The following is a 20,731-nucleotide window of genomic DNA, read 5'->3' on the forward strand; positions in this document are numbered from 1 at the left end:
CTCCTAACACTTTTCAATTATCTACTTATCTTAAAAGCAGCACTTGCATAGCTAAAAACCAGTTTTGATACTATAAATAAGGATGATCCAACCAATTCTGAGGTCCAATCAGACAAAAAAAAAAAAAAAAAAAAAAAAAATATCAAAAAAAAAAAACAACATGGAAATCTGTTATACTCTTTAATGTACTATTCCAAACCAAGAACTATTGAAAACTGCATAGTCAGGGAAATGAAGATGAACACTGGGATCACTTCAGAGAAAGTATAACTGTAGACTAAACAAGATAGAGCAGGATCCAAATTTCAGGGGAAAATAAAACAAAACCATTACCACATTACCACATTGTGGTCATTACCACAACTCATATATCTTATTGGATGGAACACAATATTGCCTGCATTTATTGATTTCTCTATCAAAACTCTGAAGTAAAAGATTTTGTTAAAGCCATGTTGCTGTACAGAAATATCAAAGTACACTAAGAAAACGTAAGCAGGGAGAGATGGGCTTGGGAAGTCTCCAGGCTAGATAGGGCAAAGAAAATTAAATCACAAAACCAAACAAAAGGTTCCAAGACAAAGACCAAGGAAATTTAGAACCACCACAGACATGTAATAACAGTCATATATCCAGGTAAACCATGCAGTAAATCCATTACCTTCCTCTTCCATCTTATCCCTTGCAAACCTAGATTTTGGTAAGGGTGGACTTGTGACTTTTCAATTTTACAAGACACAAGATATCAAAGCATTTTCAAGGCATTACATGTCTTATGTGCTAACAGTAGGCAATCTACCCAAAGCAGAAACACAGAGGCTTTCTTTTAAATTGCATTAAAAATTGCATACAGGGCTTTTCATATAACTTTCTTACAACACTGATAAACTGTCTAAATGCACAATAAAGCATTTGTACTAGAAGAGAGTAGTTACAGGTCAAACACCTTATTTATGAGTCCAGTTGCAAATATATGTTCAAAATTTATAAATATTATAGCCCTTTATAGTCTATACTATACACCTATAGTCATACTAAACTACAGTGAAGTCAATACACATTACATTCATTATATTCCCATTATAGCCAATATAAAAAAACAAAATAGATGTTTTTGCCCATGAATTTGAGAAAACTCATTGTCGTGGTTTAAGCCCAGTCGGCCATGCAGCTGCTTGCTCACTCCCTTCCCCTTCCTCCCCCCATCTCCAGAGGGATGGGGAGGAGAATCAAAAGAATATAACTCCCACGGGTTGAGATAGGAACAGTTTAGTAACTAAGGTATAACACAAATCACTGCTGCTACCACCAACAATAATATGATAAGGGAAATAACAAGGGAAGAGAATACAACCACTCACCAACCGCCAACCAATACCCAGCCCTACCCGAGCAGTGACCTAACCCTTCCGGGTAACTCCCCCCAGTTTATATACAGGGCATGACATGCTGTGGTATGGAATACCTCTTTGGCTAGTTTGGGTCAGGTGTCCTGTCTCTGCTTAATCATGGTTTCCCCCTCCTCCCTGGCAGAGCATGAGACTCACAAAGTCTTTGGTCAGAGTAAACATCACTGAGCAGCAACTAAAAACATCGGTGTTATCTGCTTTATTCTCAGGCTGAGTCAAAAATGCAGCACTGCACCAGCTACTAAGAAGGAGAAAAAATGACTGCTACTGCTGAACCCAGGACATTTGTAGCCTTAGCAAAACAGCTAATGATTTTTATAGGTAGTATTTTTAATAGCTTTATTGTTTTTTAATATCATACTTCATTTGGTGATCTTAAAGGGAATTTACTAGCAGAACTAAAAAACTTAAACCCTTCTCACTAAATTCCATTTAAAATTCACTATTTTTTTATAAATATTTAAATTAAATACAAATGGGATTCTTGCAAGGTAAGCCAAAAGACTCCCCAAAAAACAAATACAAGCCCCTGCATGTTTTATCCAACCTTAGCATTTACTTTTCATCATCAGTATGCTTTCTTGATGATACAGGTTAAATATATTTTTAAAAATCAGAACAACAGGGCAAGCAATGTTCAAATACATGCAGAGGCTAGGAAAAAAATCAAGATGTTTGATGAATCCTTCCCTCCATGACACACTTGTTCATAGACATCAGTGTATGTTACCAAATATTCCTTTATTTGTACTAGTGCTACTGTTCTCTACACAAAATAAGTACCACTCAGTTTTCAGGCTCAACATTTTAGGATTTCTACTGAGCTCTGAGGTCTCAAGGGTGAAATTCATCTTTGTTTAGGCAGATAGTCTCCCATTTAATCCTGCTGGCCTACTCAACAGAGATGAGATATAAGATGAATATTAGCTTTATGAATCGTCAGATAGAGCTTCTTATCCCAAAAGGCATTTCCCCTAATTTTAACAAAATCCTGTGACCGACCCTGCCGCCCTTCTTGTTCCTCCTCAACCTGCTTTCAATATATTCTGTAAGCACCACTTTCTGAATTCCCATCTTTAGTCTATACTTGCTTTTTTGCTAACATCCCATGAGGTCTGACTTTATCTTTGATGCACAGTCATTATTTCCAAGTATTTGCTCCCACATGGTTTGGAAACCGTGTCAGGAGATTAGCTGGAAAAACAGCTTCTTTTTTCCTCTCAGGAAAAAAAAAAAAAAAAAAAAAAGGAAAAGCTGCTTTTGTTCTGAAGAAAAATGCAATAAATACACAACCAGAAGGCTTTTTACATAGATATCTAAGAGTTCCCTTTGACTAATGTTTTTTCTATTTGAGAAAAAAAAAGACAAAGACAGCCCTCACCTGTACCCCAGTCTATAGAGCTCTTCTTTTGCCATCAACTAACAGTGATACACTCAGAAAAGAGTGATGGAGAGCATTTTCAAAAGCCTAAGAAAGACCAGGTTTGGTGACAGACTGCTAGTCTGTGGACTAGCATGCTGTGGTGGAGCCTGCTTTCCTGAACATGAATGCATGTTCTGAGCAGGCAGACAACACTACAGGAAAGTATCAATTTTATAAAACAAATTGGAAACCTTTCATGCTGCTTACTTAAAAAAGGGAAGACAGGCAGCTTTGTGTTTGGCTATGGTTAATTTTTTAAACAGGTGCACATATTCATTTTCATCCATCAAATCACATCTTTAAAAAAATTAACTGCCAACATTGAAAACTCATTTTTGTTGGGATGAGGGATAGGAATTGCTTACACTGCATTATTAGTCTGGGGAAATTGAACTTGGCCTTGGTCACAGGTACCCTGTGGGTTCCTACTCACAGACAAAGGTGTTGAACAGGAGGGACATGCAGTCTGAGCACTAACATAGGAACCTAAGGAAGGAATAGATGGCGCAGGTACCTCCACAGACTTAAAAGGTCTTTGAAAAAAATGGCTGACAAATCAGCAAACAGGTGGCAGTAGCAATTGTCCATTGTCTAGACACCACCAGATCACCATTTTCATTCAAAATAATGGAAAAATACGGATTTGAAATAATTTTAATCTTTTTCAGGAGCCAGTCATTGCTTGCAGTCAAGAAAATGCAAGAGATTATTCTTTAAATAGCCTACAAACTCAATGTATTAAAGAAATATAAATTAATTCTGGCTTGGAACATCACACATTCTAGGACCTTACCACCACAAAGGAAAAAAAAACCATGTATTTATCCTCTGCCATTATATAATCTCAAATGTTAAGCACAGAGTTGTAGAGGGGGCTGAGCTCTCATGCAAACTCATCTGAACCCAGTATTCTTACCAAAAATATTTCTAGCATTGGAACAGCAGAGTTTTACATAGGCAGTATATGCAGAGAGCAGCAAGAGGAAAGCAAGGTCAAACTCGAGGAGGCTGGCACCAAATTTCTGGCTACCTTAGCTGCCAAAATTCTGGATGAATAGACTACTTAAACCTTTCCAGAAGCCATCCTGGAAAAAAAAAAAAGGCAGGAAATGCACAAAGACAGCCATTTTGATATAGTTCTCTTGCACATAAAAGGAAAAGTAACAATGAGCTGGAGGGAGTTTGCATGGGGTTTTCTTCAGTAACATTTTGACATTCTTCAGAAGACTCAGCTGATGAGCAGAAATGTCGCTACTTGAATGACAGCAAGACAAATGCGGCACTACGCTGTTTCATTCTCTCTCTCTCTCTCGTCTCACATACAGATTATTTTAGCTTGCCCAGCTTTTTAAAAGACAAAGCATATTCCCTTTCCTTCATTCATGTGCAGCATCAAGGGAAAACAGCACAAAACTGAGGGAAAATGTGCACAAAAAACAGGTATGTTCAGGAGAAAGGCAGTGCTTCACAATCATTAATTGTCCTCCTAACATTAGCACACTATATGAAAATAGGTCACTCTTGATAACTGAAGAATTTATTGATTAACAAAAAGGATTTTCAAAGTATTCTCAAACACTCATTATATGGATAGTTCAAACCCAAACTATGACTCTCTTCAAACAAATATCTGACTTGGCCAGTCACCTAAACTATCCACCCACTTAGCTTATTTTGTTCTTGTTCTTTTGCTGTCTGGTGTCTTATGAGTGCTACTGGCTTTTATCTTCACATTTTTCCTGTGAGAGGAAGAAGTTATCCCTGAAATATCCATTAGTTATATCTATTGCAAATAGAGTCTCCATCTCCCTAGTCTTGATTTAGAAGATAAGCATCTATTTTAGGACTGCTTATATTAACAAGTAAATAATGAGCATTAGCAACAGCAGTGGCATACATGCTATGTTTTCCCACACTACACCGTCTTTATTAAAACACAGTTGAACCATTTCTGCATTCTTATTCTTTAAGCTTCACTTAGTTGTTTTGAAAACTTCAATGCCACAGTACTTTTCAAAGTCACACTTCTTGTTTGTTTGTTTGTTCATTTGGTTGTGGGCTTGTGGTTTGTGGGTTGGTTGTTTTTTTTTCTTTTTTTTTTGTTATTAAAAGTCCCTGTTGCTAGCTTGCTTGATTCTTCCACAAGCAAGTGACAGTGATAAACAATGAAATCCAGAGCCCTTGGAAAGCTGCTGTATCTTGGCAGGAACACTTTGATGAAGTAATGACAATTCCGATAAACAAGTAGGCAGATTCATTTGCAAATCATTATCAGTGAGCTGAGTGGGAAATTGGGGGGTGCCATTATGCTGTAGAGCTTCTTAACTGTTCACCTACAGCCACTGACAATGTTCATCGCTACAGTGATGTGGTAAAACAGATGGCCCTAAGAGTTCACTTTGAATTACAGATGTCAACATGAAAACTTTAGTGGATTTGGAGTTGTTTGGTTTTTTTTTTCTTTTTTCTGGTTGGTTTTGGTTTGAGGGTTGTTTTTTTTTTGGCAGGGGGGGGGATGTGTGTTGGATTGGGGGGGGGGGGGGGCGTGTAATTTATTTTATTGTATTTTATTTTAATTTTTATAAATTTTTGGCCAAGGTGAAAAGAATTTCCTTCAGCTTTATACTTAAGCAAAGCATCTTGATACGGCAATTTTTTAACTCTATTGTTACCTCCCTGTAAAGATTTATATGTACTCTTAATTCTAATTTAGATCAGCAATTGAAAAACATATCTCATTAAGTTCCTCTGTAGTTCATCTAACATCAGCACCTCTATTATTTATATTGTGGTTTAAGCCCAGGCCATAAATCAGAACCATACAGTCTATTCCCCTGCTTTCACTCCCCAAGGGATGGGAAGGAGAATCAAAAAAAATGCAACTCCCACGGGCTGAGATAAGAACAGTTTAGTAACTAAGGTATAACACAAACCCACTCTTGCTACCACCAATAATAATAATGATAAAGGAAATAACAAGGGAAGAGAATACAACTGCTCACCGACCGATACCTAGCCCGACCCAGCAGTGAACTAGCCCTTCCGGGTAACAGTTACATCCTGGGCATGACGTGCTGTGGTATGGAATACCTCTTTGGTCAGTTTGGGTCAGGTGTCCTGTCTCTGCTTCCTCTCGGCTTCCCCTCCTCCCCGGCAGAGCATGAGATTCACAAAGTCCTTGGTCAGGGTAAACATTACTTAGCAACAACTAAAAACATTGGTGTTATCAGCACTGTTCCCAGGCCGAAAGACAAAAACACAGCACTGCACCAGCTACTAAGAAGAGAAAAAATGACTGCTACTGCTGAACCCAGGACAATTTACTTTTAGGAACTCCTAAACTCTTGACATATTTGTCGCAGGTAGTAACTTTATCACAAATGAAAACATTTGAAAGGGGAGTGAAATAAAGAGAACAAGATATAAAATCTCTGGCTAGAAAAGCTAAATTTAATTTTTTCAAAGTAGCAAAATCCTGAACAGAGATAAAGATTATGTAGGCCATTTTGTGAGAACACCAATGTTACTGTTATTCTCCTAACATATGAGGCAGTCACAATCAGCAATGCAAACTGCCCAGTATAAGAAGGTTGATATAAAAACACTTATAGCTTTCCTACTTAAAAGATTCTAGAGCTTGTGACTCCTTTTCACATTCTTATTAACCACTAAATACAAGTAGGCAATCAGGCCTTTCTTCTGCAGACACCAGGAGTGCAAGACTCGAAACAGCAAAGCCAACTCTTTAGCTTCAAGTTATTTACAAATCTGTTGATGCTTTGACACTTCCATTCAGCTATTTCATTCAGGCTTGTTTTCCTTTTTGTCTGGGATTGCAACATTCCACAAATTTCATTTAGCCATCACAAATAACAGCTTCTGCTCAAGTTACCGTTAAAATATGGAGGGTTTTGGGACTAATGTCTGGCTGACTTTATCAATTGCACTGAAGCACTGCTCATGTTCCCCAAGAGGCCTTTGAGCTTTGTGAAGATACCAGTACTGGGGCAGCTTTTCCCTGCTCGTTCTCATACTCAGGCTTTGACCTTTATTTCATTTTACTCTTTGTGTCTTCACGGTCAGAAAAAATTCAGTGCTAATGACATGCCTGAGCAAGGTGGGTCTTCTACACTCTCTCTGTTCCATTTGGCCAGCATTGCAAATCCCCTGCATGAAATAACAAATTCCAAGAGGCTTTTACAGATACAGTTCTCCACCTAGTTACACTGAAAGATGTCAACACTATTTGCAAATATCAGTAGAGCACATCAGAAATATGAACGTTCTCAATGAGCTGAAACACAAGAGGTCTGAGGAACTTGTACTCTCTGGTTCGTTTCTACTCCAGTATCCCTATTTTCCTTTTCCAGCTGCAGAGAGCAAACATTTACTCTCTCTTCTTCCATATTTACGCAGGCACAAGTTCCTGCTTAAGTGACTTACCTGGGTATGGTATAATATGCAAGTTGTGTATGTGTGTATGTATAATACATACATATTTTTATATAGTATCTATATTACATAAGCATATATATTTTACTCAGACATGTTTGGTGTTAAATATAACTGTTATTAATTAGTTTTATTAAGTAATGAATTAATCCATTTTTATGTAGATATAGATAATAAAAGCTACGTGGGTGAAAATCAGATGGGTAATATTATTTTCAAGGCTTTTAACCACTAATCACAAAAAAACAGTATTCTTATTCAAATCCAGACATACCTTTTAAAAAAGTATAAAACATATTCAAACACAGTGAGGAAGAAAAAATCTGAAGATGTAATATAAGCTGAAACTATGAGTATCCAAACTAGGAACCTAAGATTCACTTGGTTCTCCAACAGTTTGGGCAGTGTAAACTTCTGAGGAATCTTATGCAAACTCTCTTATTAAGTTCTTAAAAGAAATACCAAAAAAAGTGGAGGTGCCCTCCCGCACAGGATCCTACATGCATGAAAACTACCTGGAGCTCAATTGCGTTGTTTGCAGCAACGTTTCACACTTGAAGGAAGTAGGCAGTGAGAATTCCAGCCATACATTCCCAAAGTATTAAGAGGTCTTGACATCAAGACCTTAAGGTCCTCTTTTTATCACAATTTTCTCTCTTTGGTATTTGTTTTTAGCACTCCTGCACAGCACACATTTGCAAATTGGACACTTCCACTGGTTATTTGTCCTGGATGACATAACCATCTTATTTACATGGCAGCGTTTCCAGTGCTAGGGTGCCTCTTGGTTATGCAAGCTATCAGGGATATATCTGACTTGAACTGCATAATTTTAAGTATTCATAACTGTATCCAGGCCAAAGTGCTCTATTTGCTAGATTGGTCTGACTTTAAATCAAGATGTGATTGACAATGAGTTTTAAAATATCTTGAAAGTTAGAACAGTTTAGAAAATTAACAATACAGTATTATACTTTTTGTTTGGTTGATTGTGTTTTGTTTTAATATTACGTACATCACAAAATATGCTCAATACTCTTTAATAATTTTATGGGAAAACATGTTGGGGAACTTGCAGTATTTTCAAGTCAATATACTTTCAGTAAATACACAAAGTCATTGTCATACTCCAAGGTTTGGCCTTTTTCCCTTTTCAGTATTATCTAAAAATAATTTTATCAAGAGTTTTTCCCTTGGAAAGTTGGAAGCAAAACACAAATTATATGTCAAGACCAATCACTCAAGGTGCGTTCCTAAAGAGTGTCCTTGGAATCCAATTGCTATTTGCACACACATTAATAAAGTGCAAAGCTTTTAAATATGATTGCTTCAAGTTGAATGGATGGGTCAGTGCCAAACAAATTGATCTCGTTCACAGAACAAGGTCTATAGAAAACTATAATTCCATTACAATGAAAGGGCTCAATTCAATAAATAAAATACAGATTTTTAAATTTACCGTAGCAGCTCTTTAAATGCTCTGTCGGAATGTATGTGCAATCTGCATTATTTATCTGAAACTAAAGCAAACACACTATTCAAAGAGAATTTTAATTTGACGCGGGGGGAGGGGGGTGTGTGTTAAAGGCTGCATGTCTGATAAAAGCATCATTGGAGTGACAAAACTATCATTTCTGTCAAATGAAACTACTAGGGGTCAGTGGTGGCAAAGACATACCTGGCAGTATCAAACAAAAGGATGACCTTTGGGGCAAATTCTTGGTTTGACATTTAAAAGTTCAGCCCCCATATCAGGCGACCTCAAAAATTGCCTACTTTCTCTGTAACCTCATGTCCCCGCTGGAAAAAAAAGGGGGCTAATAATCCTTTACCTCTATATTCTATGTTCTGTAGGGATAATAATTAGGTACCTGCCTCAACACGGAGAGATCAACCTTGAAAAGTGATCTTTGAAAAAAAGGTGTAAAAATGTATCTTAGTAAAAGCCTGAATATGTAGTGAACAAACATGATGGCAAAACCAGCAAATACAGAAACCTGATTATATTTCTTTCTATGAAAACTTCAGTATGAAGACTTCCAATGAGAAGATATTACTAAATTTGAAAACTCTATCAGGAAGTATGACACAAAGTTTATGTCCTGCCCCACAGAGGATGCTGTCAGAGCTACTTTTATTCCCTTAGAAGTCATACTGCAAAGTGGTCCAAAAACCTGGAAAAAGGTCTCATAAGGGGAATGTGAAGTAATTCTGCATATCGATGTTTATTTCAGTAAAACAAATAATCACAACAAAAACAGGAGTAAAATTTCTACCGTCTACAGATACACAGCTTTCCAACGGTTGGAGGACAGCAAACTGCGTATCTGACAAGAACTGAAAGACAAACAAGCAACCCGTAATTTGTCACTCTGGCAACTATCCATCAAAAAAGATGCCCAGCCCACAGCAAAGTACTGTCACTGCCAGCCTGTCTCTTCACTCCATACATACAGTATGGAGCCTTCCAGTCCTTGGTACCTTTGAAGATATTGTCGACACATTTGCCATTATAAGAATTAGAAGGTCTTATATACCTTTAAAGTAGTTTCTTCTTACCCCATTTCTCTTCTCTGAGGCCAGAAAGTATTCCTTTCCCACAGCCTTCCTGGCTCTATATCTATCATTCCATTCTCCCTCTTCCTTATACCTACAGATCCCTTCACAAACGGTTCATATGCACAGCCTTGAACTTTCTCTTCTGAGCTAAATTCTTTTCCTTCGGGCTTCTACTTTCTGCACTTAAGTGAAACTGGTTTTACTGACATTCACTTTTCTTAGCCAAACATCGTAATGTTACTCTCTTCTCTTTGACTTGTCAGATAGATGATCACATTTCATTTTGCTAAACCTCTGCTTCTCAGCACTTTTCTCCTGCGTTTTCTCCTATGCCACTCCTTTAGCACAGCTTCTCCAGGGGACACTTTCTGTGATATCCTCTTCAAGTTCCCAAGGAGCTTCCCACAACCATTCACTCCGTAATCCCCTCCCTTTACACTAACTTCATCCAGTGAGCAAAATAGCAAAAAAAAAAAAACCCACTGCCATTCAAATGTTGATGAGAACTGATCTACTTCTCTGTGACACATTTTTCATATTCTGTTGAATCTAAATAGTTAGCTTGCTTTCTGGATGCCCTCATAAACTTGATGTGGATAATGAGATTTTTCAACCCTCTCCCTTCCGGGAAAGGACATCCTTTTTCTCAGTCAAAACAGACAGCCAGAATATCAGACCTACCAATTTGGACTACAATCCAAGTGTCATCTTTGACTTTCATTTCTTACTAAACTGGTCATCCAGGATAAGCCCAAAATCTCAGAGATTCATAACCTTTCTAATAAACAGTTCTTCTTAACCATCTGTAATGCTAGAACTCTTTTCCCAGCTCTGATGACATTACATATTGATTACTAAAAATGTTACTGTAAGCTCCTCTCATACCCTGCTGAAACTACTACTACAAAGAGGATTTTGGCTTCAGTGTTAACACTCTTCACCTACCCATATTTAAAAAAAAGATTCTACAAATGCTTTACATTCCCTTATTTAATTCCCCCACCCCTTTTCAAATGCTGATTTCTAAGATCTTGGTATGAAGACACTACTTCTGTCATTGCACAACATTCATCATCAATCCCTTTTATTCTCCAAATACTTCTATCTGTCCCACCTTGCATGCTGTAAATTCTTTGGGGATATATTTATTTAGGATCTGTAAAGCAACATTCCAATTCATAAGAAGACACTCAAGCATACTATTTACAATAGCACCAGAAGTACTAAAAGCAGCAGTAGGAAAAATAATTATTAGCGCATACTATACTCTCTTTTAAAACAACTCTTAAACCTTTGCTAATTTTTAAGATATTTGCCACCCTCCAAGGTACAAAGGTAAATGAAATGACACATCATGCTTTATGTTGATGATACACTGCTGTATTTGTTTGACACAGAACACTCTTTGCCTAAGGAAAAGACACCTTATTGCACAGTTGCCACACTGTCTCAAGTTATAAGCTTAATTTAACCAGATCTAACTGCTTGCCCCTGATGAACAAGGTTCCCAAACATTTCTTCCCTTACATTTCCAAAGAACTCCAATAATCCTCTATTTTAGATTTTTCAGGGAGCTCTACACCTTGAACTGTGAAGACTGCATCAAAAGAAGTGTGACCAGCAGGTCGACGGAGGTGATCCTGCCCCTCTACTCTGCCCTCGCAAGACCTCACTCGGAGTACTGTGTGCAGTTCTGGGGTCCTCAACATAAAAAGGACATGGAACTGTTGGAGCAAGTCCAGAGGAGGGCCACAAGGATGATCAGGGGACTGGAGCACCTCCTGTATGAAGACAGGCTGAGGAAGTTGGGGGTGTTCAGCCTGGAGAAGAGAAGGCTGCGTGGAGACCTCCTAGCAGCCTTCCAGTATCTGAAGAGGGGCTATAAGGATGCTGGGGAGGGACTCTTCATTAGGGACTGTAGTGATAGGACAAGGGGTAATGGGTTTAAACTTAAATAGGGGAAGTTTAGCTTAAATATAACAAAGAAGTTCTTTAATGTGAAGGTAGGCCAAGGAAGTTGTGAATGCTCCATCTCCAGCAATTTTCAAGGCCAGGTTGGACAGAGCCCTGGGCAACGTAGTCTAGTGTGAGACATTCCTGCCCATGGCAGGGGGGTTGGAGCTAAATGATCTTAAGATCCTTTCCAGCCCTAACTATTCTGTGATTCTATGACACTAACACAACATTCAGTGTTGTTTCCTACACATTGGACAGTACTGTATCAGCAACACTAACCCTTGCACCTACGCTGTGCACTGCCTGCCCAACATAAAAGTAACTTTTAGGGAAAAAGAGCATCAGACCTAGGACACTCTTCTTGGGATTAATCTTCTCAAACCAAGATAAATCTTGCCCAAGCTTCTATCTCACACACAGACAGCACTGTACTGTATGCTGCAAGCAATTAGTGAAGGCTTAAATCATTTTCCAAATAAGTTTGAAACTAAAAATAACTCTTGGGTAAATATAATATAGTTTTGTTTCACCTACTAAAAGTGATTAAAAACCTCCTATGAAAAGACGCAAAGCAGGTGAAAATTATTAGTAGCAATTAGTACTCATCCCCTACTACAGAAAAATGGCCTCATTCTATAACCTCTGAAACTACTAATGAAATGACTCTTAATCCAGAACACCAGCTCTAGAAGTGCATTTTAGGTGAGAGATGATTAACTGATTGTACAGAGCCCTGTACTCCAAGTCAATCCCTGTGCTTGGAAACTCTTGCACATGTGTCAATGGAAAAAGCCAACCTGCAGCTACTGTGTGAACTCAGCAGTGTTAAAGGTTCAAAAACTGAATAATTGCAGTATCTATTTTATAATCTTCAAACTCAAGCTACCCTAGCACAAGTAAGATTAAGAATTTACTGAATTTATGGAAAAAACAGTCAAACTGGAAGATGGCAAATAGTTTTTGCATGGTCATTACTTTTTCTATTTTTATAAGGCAGACACATTTTCTCACGTACCTGCACTGCTTGTGCTAGTGTCTTACAACAGTAAAATACATAGTGATGAATGCAAATGCAGGAGCATATTTTAAAATTAATCATCCATAATTAATTTGTAATCTCTGATTTCTGGTAAATTATACCTAAATTGCAGAAAATTATCCTTGCTAGGAAGGATAAAGTCATCTGCAGATTTGCAGTATTTTAGAGAAAGATTTTACATATATTTATGTATTATAATGACCACAGATATGTCAAGATATTTAACTTTAAAAATACACACATATAAAAGCTTTATGTTTAAATTGCACAGTATCCCAAGAGTGAGTAGAAAAATCTGAAGTAAGATTATTTTTAAAAAACAAAATAAACATGAGGGTGTAGGTTGAAGTGGGGTTAGCTTTTTGTAGCTCAAGATTTTAGTGCTCCCTGAAGAGTTGTCCTTCATCAGCTCTCGCAAAGGCCAAAACTGGGTACTATTAAAGACAGTACTAGAGGGAATGAATTGCATGTGGCCCAATTCAACAATTCTGTTTCCAAGACATTAATTACTCCTCTCCCTTCAAAACCACCCCCATAAATACAACCTCTCCTGACAGAAAGAATCCCCAAATCACAGACTGGTTTTAGTTGGAAGGGACATTAAAGATCATCGAGTTCCAATTTCCCTGCCATTGGCAGGGACACCTTCCACTACACTAGGTCGCTCAAAGCCCTGTCCAACCTGGCCTTGAACATTTCCATGGATGGCACAGCCACAGCTTCTCTGGGCAACCTGTGCAATTGCCTCACCACCCTCACAGTAAAGAATTTCTTCCTTACATCTAATCTAAATCCCTTTCATTTCAAAGCCATTACCTCTAGCCTAAATACCCTTGTAAATCATTCTTTTTCAGTTTCCTTGTAGTCCCCCCTTAGGTACTGGAAGGCTTCTATAAAGTCTCTCTGAAGCCTGATCTTCTCCAGGCTGAATAAGCCCCACTCTCTCAGCCTGTCTTCATAGGAGAGGTGCTTCCGCTCTCTGATCATCTTTGGGGCCCTCCTCTGGACTCACTCCAACAGGTCCATGTCCTTCTTGTGTTGGGGGCCTCAGAGCTGAATGCAGTACTCCCAATGGGGTCTCATGAGAGAGGAGCAGAGGGGGGTAATCACCTCCCTTGACCTGCTGGTCACACTTCTTTCGATGCACCCCAGCATATGTTTGGCTTTCTTGGCTGCAAGTGCACATTGCTGGTCCTGTTGAGATTTTTGTCAACCAACGCCCCCAAATCCTTCTCCTCAGGGCTGCTTTCAATCCAGTGTCTGCCCAGCCTGTATTTGTGTTTAGGGTTGTCCTGACCTAGATGCAAGATCTTGCACTTGGCCTTGTTGAACTTCATGAGGTTTGCCTGGGCCCACCTCTCAAGACTGTCGAGGTCTCCCTGGATGATATCCATTCCCTCCAGCCTGTCAACTGCACCGCATAGCTTGGTGTCATCAGCAAACTTGCTGAGGGTGCACTCAATCCCACTGTCCATGTAAAAAATTAAAGAAGATAAACAGTGCTGGTCCCAACACCGAATCCTGACATTAAATTTGTGCAGAGAGCTACTTCTGGAACATACTGTATTAACGTGGGGCTACCCTGAAAGGAGAAACCTATGAACTAGGACATAGTGATACCATAGCACAAGCACCTGCTTCAACAACATGGATGCCAGTCTCCGCATCCTATTGCCTTCCACTTTACAGACTTGTCACCTTTATCAGGGCCATCCCATGTGAACAGGCTTACCTTGCACCATGCTGTTCATTTCCATACTTAACAGAGAGATTGAGAAAAGATACAAATATAATAGGTAAGAAAATTAACAATTTTCTAGACTAAAAAAAACGAATGAAAAATAACAAAATAAAAATTAAGGAAGCTCATGAAGCAATGTAAAATTAAAGTATTTCAACAATTTTTTTTTTTTCAACCAGATATTCAGCACGGTTTCCCAACATCCTTACTTGTGGATGGAAGCAAAATTTTCAGGAATTGAGTCATGTTTTAGCAACTGAACGCCCATAATGAAACAAGAATCCAACAGTATACTGAGGAGTAAGTATTCGGAACAAGAGGAATGTCCAGTTCCTGAACATACAGATTTAATGATATTCAAAAATAAATGGTCCTCTATGCATGTGTTCAGTCATCAGATTCAAAATATGACCTGAAAAATTTAGTTCCTTCAGAGCATACATACTATTAATGACATTGAGAGACTTAGTAAGTGGTGTGGTTTTGGCTGGGATAAAGTTAATTTTCTTCCTAGTGGCTGGTGCAGTGCTGTGTTTTGGCTTTAGTCTGAGAACAGTGCTGATAACACACCAATGTTTTTAGTTGTTGCTAAGTAGCACTTACACTGATCAAGGACTTTTCAGTCTCTCACGCTCTGCCAGTGACAAGACGCACAGGAAGCTGGGAGGGAGCAAAGACAGGACACCTGACCCAAACTAGCCAAAGAGATAATCCATAACACAGCATGTCATGCTTGGTATGGAAACTGGCGGTAGCTGCCTGGGAGGCACCAATCACTGCTTGGGGCTAAGATGGGCACTGGTCAGCAGGTGATGAGAAATTATACTGTGCATCAGTTGCTGTTTTTTTTGGTTTGGTTTTGTTTGGTTGGATTTTGTTTGTTTGTTGGGTTTTGTTGTTTTGAGTTTTCTTTTGGTTGGTTGGTTGGTGGGGGAAGAAAGTGTTATTTCTTTCTAGACTCATGAGAACTGTGTAATTCTAAGATATTTCATTTCCTTTTTTTTTTTTTTTCCTCTTAATTGACCCACAAAGCCTCACAAAGCTTCTATCAGTTATTGTTAGAGATGTACGGAACCGAATGCAGGCCTCATGTTTCTCATTAGTTCAACATTCAGGTTCAAAATCTGTTGCAACATTAGGAGTGGAATAAAATAAAATAAAATAAAATTCTAGAATTATCATCACTTAAGCTTACCTGCACTAGTAAAAGAAGTGTCATTTACATGAAGCTACGTAAAGAATTCACGTAAAGCCATTTATTCACCAAATTATGATATCTTTTCTCCCTCTTCAAAATGCCTACAAATTTATGACTGCACATGTAAATGATCGTTACAAACATTTTCAGAGATCCCACAGCTTTCATTAATCATAGTGAAACAAAATGTGTGAGGGTTTGTGTGTGGCTGGGGGTTTCTTCTGGCCCAATTGAAAGAACCTGCTTCTACGCTAATTTATCCCATAATGTGAGGCTTTGTTTTCACTTAAGTTTTAGCAGTTTAATGAGGTTTGCTTGTTTTATATTATTAATAATTAATTATAACTATTATTCTCTTTAAGCACAAAGTCTTACTATATTGCAAATGCCAGCAGACAAGATTTTAGCACAGAGGAAGAAATAGAAAACCAGAGAAAGATTTAGAAAAAACAAGCTGGGTACGATTTAACTTCAACTATTGAAAGAAGAATGTATTATTTCTACAGTTCTGTTACCAGCATTCACAAATCACTACCACCTCTTTCAACAAAGAAATTGCCTTCTAAAAATGAAAAAGGCATAAATTTTTTTTCCCAAATTATTTACCAGTATTTCAAGATGTTTATACACTGTATAGAAAGCAGAGATACCGGCTAATACGCTGAATGTTCGTAACATAAATAAGAGAGCTGTATGGCAATACAAAATGCCAAGTGCCAGAAAATTATTAAACTTTTTTCCTGTTAAATTCTGAAATGTTAAGGTGTCTGCTTCCTGTGGAAATCCATTTCAGACAATTCCTTTTGGGTGCAAACTGCTCAAGATGCCATAAATAATTCCTGCAGCTCCAGTCAAGTAATAGCATGTCACCAACTGCAGAGGAAAAAAGAGAAGTCTGGAGCACTGTTCACGAAAAAGTGCCAGCTAGGAGTGCTCTGCGACTAAGGTGCTCAGCATCCTCAATGACTAGTAATGAAAAAAGGTCGAAAAATCAGTGTGAAATGGCCCCACCTTAACCAAAAGCAGAATATATTTTTCTTTTTTTTTATTCTTTTTTAAAGGAATAAGTCAGAACATTTGACATTAACTAGAGTAAAAGAGAAACAGAAAGCAGTCCTTGCTTTCTGGTGAGGACACAGAGGTGACTGCATAAACAGGACAGAGATAAATTATAACTGTTTAACAAACAGTATTATTCTGGCAGTTTATAGCTTCAGCTCAAATTGGAATTGCATTGATTCAGATAACCCTGCTGCAATGATACAGGGTTTTAGCATCAATTTTTAATGCAATTAATCTGCTCTCTAGTTATTTGATTTTTTTTTGTATCCTGTTTACTATACTAGGCATGTAAAGAGTTCCTCTTTCAGCCTGTATGTGCAGGGGTATGCATATATACTAGCTACCTTATTGCAGTAAGCTTACTAGCCTACAGTCAAGACAGACTCAACAAGCAATGATATAATTTTCAAAGACACACCTAAATGGAAGCATTTTTCACTTCAATGAAGCTGCCAAAAAAACCAGCAATGCTGAGTTAAGGGTTTTGTAAACCAAAGAATCCCTTCTCCTTTTAAATCAATAACCACATGCAACCATGTTACAGCCTCCATTTTACTGGCTTTCAAAAGTAAAGGTGGCAATACTAGAAAGCAGCATGATTAAAGTCTATAAAGCAACTGATATCACCTATGGTTTCTACGAAAAATCTCATAAAAATACATATTCCAAATAAATAAAATGTGTTCTGCAAAGAAATAAAAAACAAAACATCACCACCAAGTCCTCCACAGCTAACAGATACTGCACATTTGCAGTAGGAAACTTGAGAAATACTGAACCACAAGATCCCTTCCCCCACTTGAAAAGTCTGAATTTTTTCACACAACAAATGCTTCCTGACATGTCTTCAGCAGGACCCCTGGGTAATCTAGAACACCCTTCAAACTGTTTCAGAAAAGACTGCTAGACTAAGTTAACAAAGATTTTTTTATCTAGTGGATCTCTTCTTGAACACCCTGAAGAATGACACCTCACTGACCTCTCCTGCCAGGCGCTCATATAGAAGCATAGAACCAACTAGGTTGAAAAAGACCTTAAATAGCACCAAGTCCAACTGTTACCTGAGGACTGGCAAGGCCTCCACTAAACCACGCCACTAAGGGCTTCCTCTACATAGTTTTTGAACACTTCCAGGGACAGCAACTCCACCACTTCCCTGGGAAGTCTGTTGTAATGCTGGATCACCCTTTTGGTGAAGAAATTTTTCCTAATACCCAATCTAAACCTCCCCTGGCGCAGCTTGAGGCTGTAACCTCTTGTCCTATCACTTGTTACTTTTTGTCTAATTAAGCTCTCCATTAGAAAGCATTCCTTTTTAATTTGGGGTCATTACTTCTTGTTAGACCACCCATGATTACCTTTAACAATTCCTCCTCCTCTTATGCTTCTTCTCAAGTATTTATATTCCTTTAGGAAGGCTGTATATAGCACATTCCTGAGATCTTTCTCATTGGGTCTTGCTCTCCAATCCTTTTATTATTTTTGTCACCCCTCTCTAAACCATTTTCCATGTATTCATGTCAGTATGCAGGCTAGAGCCCTTACTGATAAAAGCAATCCATACAAATATGCCTCCACTACTTGCAACCAAAAAAAAATGTCTCTATTGATAAGTGGAAGAGGCAAGTGAAGTCTTTGCAAGGAGGGAGACTTATGAGTCTTGGATCCCATGCCTGTGCCAGAAATAACAGAATAACTGAAAGTAATAAATCTCCTTTCCATTTTTGCACTGCTACCTTTTCTTCTTTTTTTTTTTCCTATATATTGCCTTGCAAGGAAATCACATCTTCAAAATATGAAACATTTTTGCTCCTACATGCATACCTATTACAACTGAGAATTCTTTTGCATATGAATTAAGCAATGGAACCAGGGCAAAAATATTGGGGATTTTTGCAGGTGGAGAAGGGAACATTTTTCACAAAATTATTAAAGAGAGACACACTGTCTTTAGATTAAGTTTGTTTTAATCCCAAAGTGACCTTTTAATGGAAAACCTAGAGTAGCTAACATTTTAAAAATGCATTTACTTTCTGTTTTTTTTTTTTTTTTATAAAGGCTGATTCCATATTTATACTTCTAACACTGAAAAGATTTTTTTTCTCTCTATTCTTACAAACAAAGCAATTTTATGGAAGAATAAAAAGCTTTGAAAACTTACAAAATGTCAGTAATTTCTGTTGCCCCAAGTTTGACACATGACAGAAACAGGCATTGAGGATACTAAGTAAGTAAAGTGAAAATGATGCCTGAACAAAAATTAAAGAAATAATTCTAAAATTGAGGAGTTAGAATTTCAAAAGTTTCACATATGACATGTCAGAGCGCCCTAACTCTGTGCATCCAGTCAGATGAGATCATCCAAGAGATAAGCAGGGATGAAATCTGTATCCATAAATTTAGCAGGAAAAATGTATCACTTGCAATATTGAAAGAGACAAAATAAATCTTGCACTAGCTTCTAATGACTGACATCTATAACTTTTGCTAAGAAAAATTTGTTAAAACCATTTCCATCATGGTTTATACTCCAGAGGCTGTCCAAGAAAATCTTACTTTTGTTTGGCATTCCCCAAGAGTTTTCATGTGGAACACCTGGCTTTTATGATTCTATGTTATTAGCTAATGGACTTTAATAAGATCTAGTTTTTCAGGTATTTTTCCCCTGCTACAAAATATCAGCTCAGCAAAACCAAAAAACTTAACAAGAAACCTCTTTTTCACATGGAACTTTCCATTTCCAGAAATTAATGGAAACAAAGTTTGAAATCCAATTTATTCTCTTTGTTCTTAAGCTCTTATTTGTAATTTGAGCTAAAATAGAAAAGATTAAAATTAATATACCCCAAATTTAAAAATAAACTGTGTTAATTTTCTTCTTGGGTTACTACTTACATATTTTAGAGACATAAATACTTTTCCAAAACAGAAAAGGGAAATTGTTTCAGAACCTCAAACAACTTCCAAGGTGAGGAGCTGAACTGGTAACAACATTATTTAGTATATAGTTATACACTACCTATAGCATGAAATATTTATTAACTGTGGAAATAAGTAAAGATTCGAATGCACTTACTGCTGCACATTATGAATTATGTATTTCTGTAATTTACTAAGAATACCTATTTCATTTAAGCTGAAAGTTGTTATTCTAGACTCTCTGGAATTGTGCTGTAGATAATTAGTTGAGGAATCAGTTATTGCAAGCCTCCACAAAATGTAAGCCCAGCCTCTGCTAGTGAAGGAGTCTTCCCGAAACCTTGCGCCTCGCAGCTTAAGTCTTTTGAGAGTTCCTTTCTAAGATGTAAATTTTCTTTCTATAAAGCTTTTCTGAATCAATTGAGATTCAATACAAGAAGATTGCCAAATAAATTACTTTTCATTTCTGCCCACAGTTAAACTCCTGCAAGGATCTGGAAATGTATCAGGATCATTAGCCTTAATGCCTATAATACACACTGCTTTAAGGTGAAGTGAGTAGTAAAACAGTTTAATACATTAGCCTCTGCTCTTGAGACCCACAGGGTCCTCGCAGTGCATGCACGTAACTCTTATGGACATTTCTGAAGCCTTATGCTCTCAAGGGGGACAGACTTTCTACCCAGCTTGGGTCTCAATAAAACACGTGTTGATGTCTTTTCAATACCTGGTTTGGATACATTGTTAGGACTCAATGTAAAACTAAGCAATGTGTATTTTTGCCAGAGCCTATTATGAAGCAAATAAAATCACTGACTGAGCTGCATACAGCTTACTGTACTTTGAGAGCAAGTACTCCCCGATTCCTCTACTGAAAATCTCTGTGTATGCACAAACACAAGTAGAAATCATGTCTGTATTTAGTCTTTTCCAGCTACCCATTTGCCTAATTTATTTACCATAAAATTTACCC

The 20,731-nt window shown here is 37.7% G+C and overlaps 1 protein-coding gene across 3 annotated transcripts in view; it reads right to left on the minus strand.

The window, feature by feature from the left end:
- GRID1 (glutamate ionotropic receptor delta type subunit 1) overlaps positions 1-20,731 on the minus strand; it is a 596,456-nt gene that overhangs the window by 219,858 nt on the left and 355,867 nt on the right. The gene's annotated exons all lie outside the window — the stretch shown is intronic.

Source organism: Pezoporus flaviventris, unplaced genomic scaffold, assembly GCF_033815535.1.
Source record: "Pezoporus flaviventris isolate CSIRO_AGI_PZ_B2104156 unplaced genomic scaffold, CSIRO_AGI_Pfla_v1 ptg000001l, whole genome shotgun sequence".
NCBI lineage: Eukaryota > Metazoa > Chordata > Aves > Psittaciformes > Psittacidae > Pezoporus > Pezoporus flaviventris.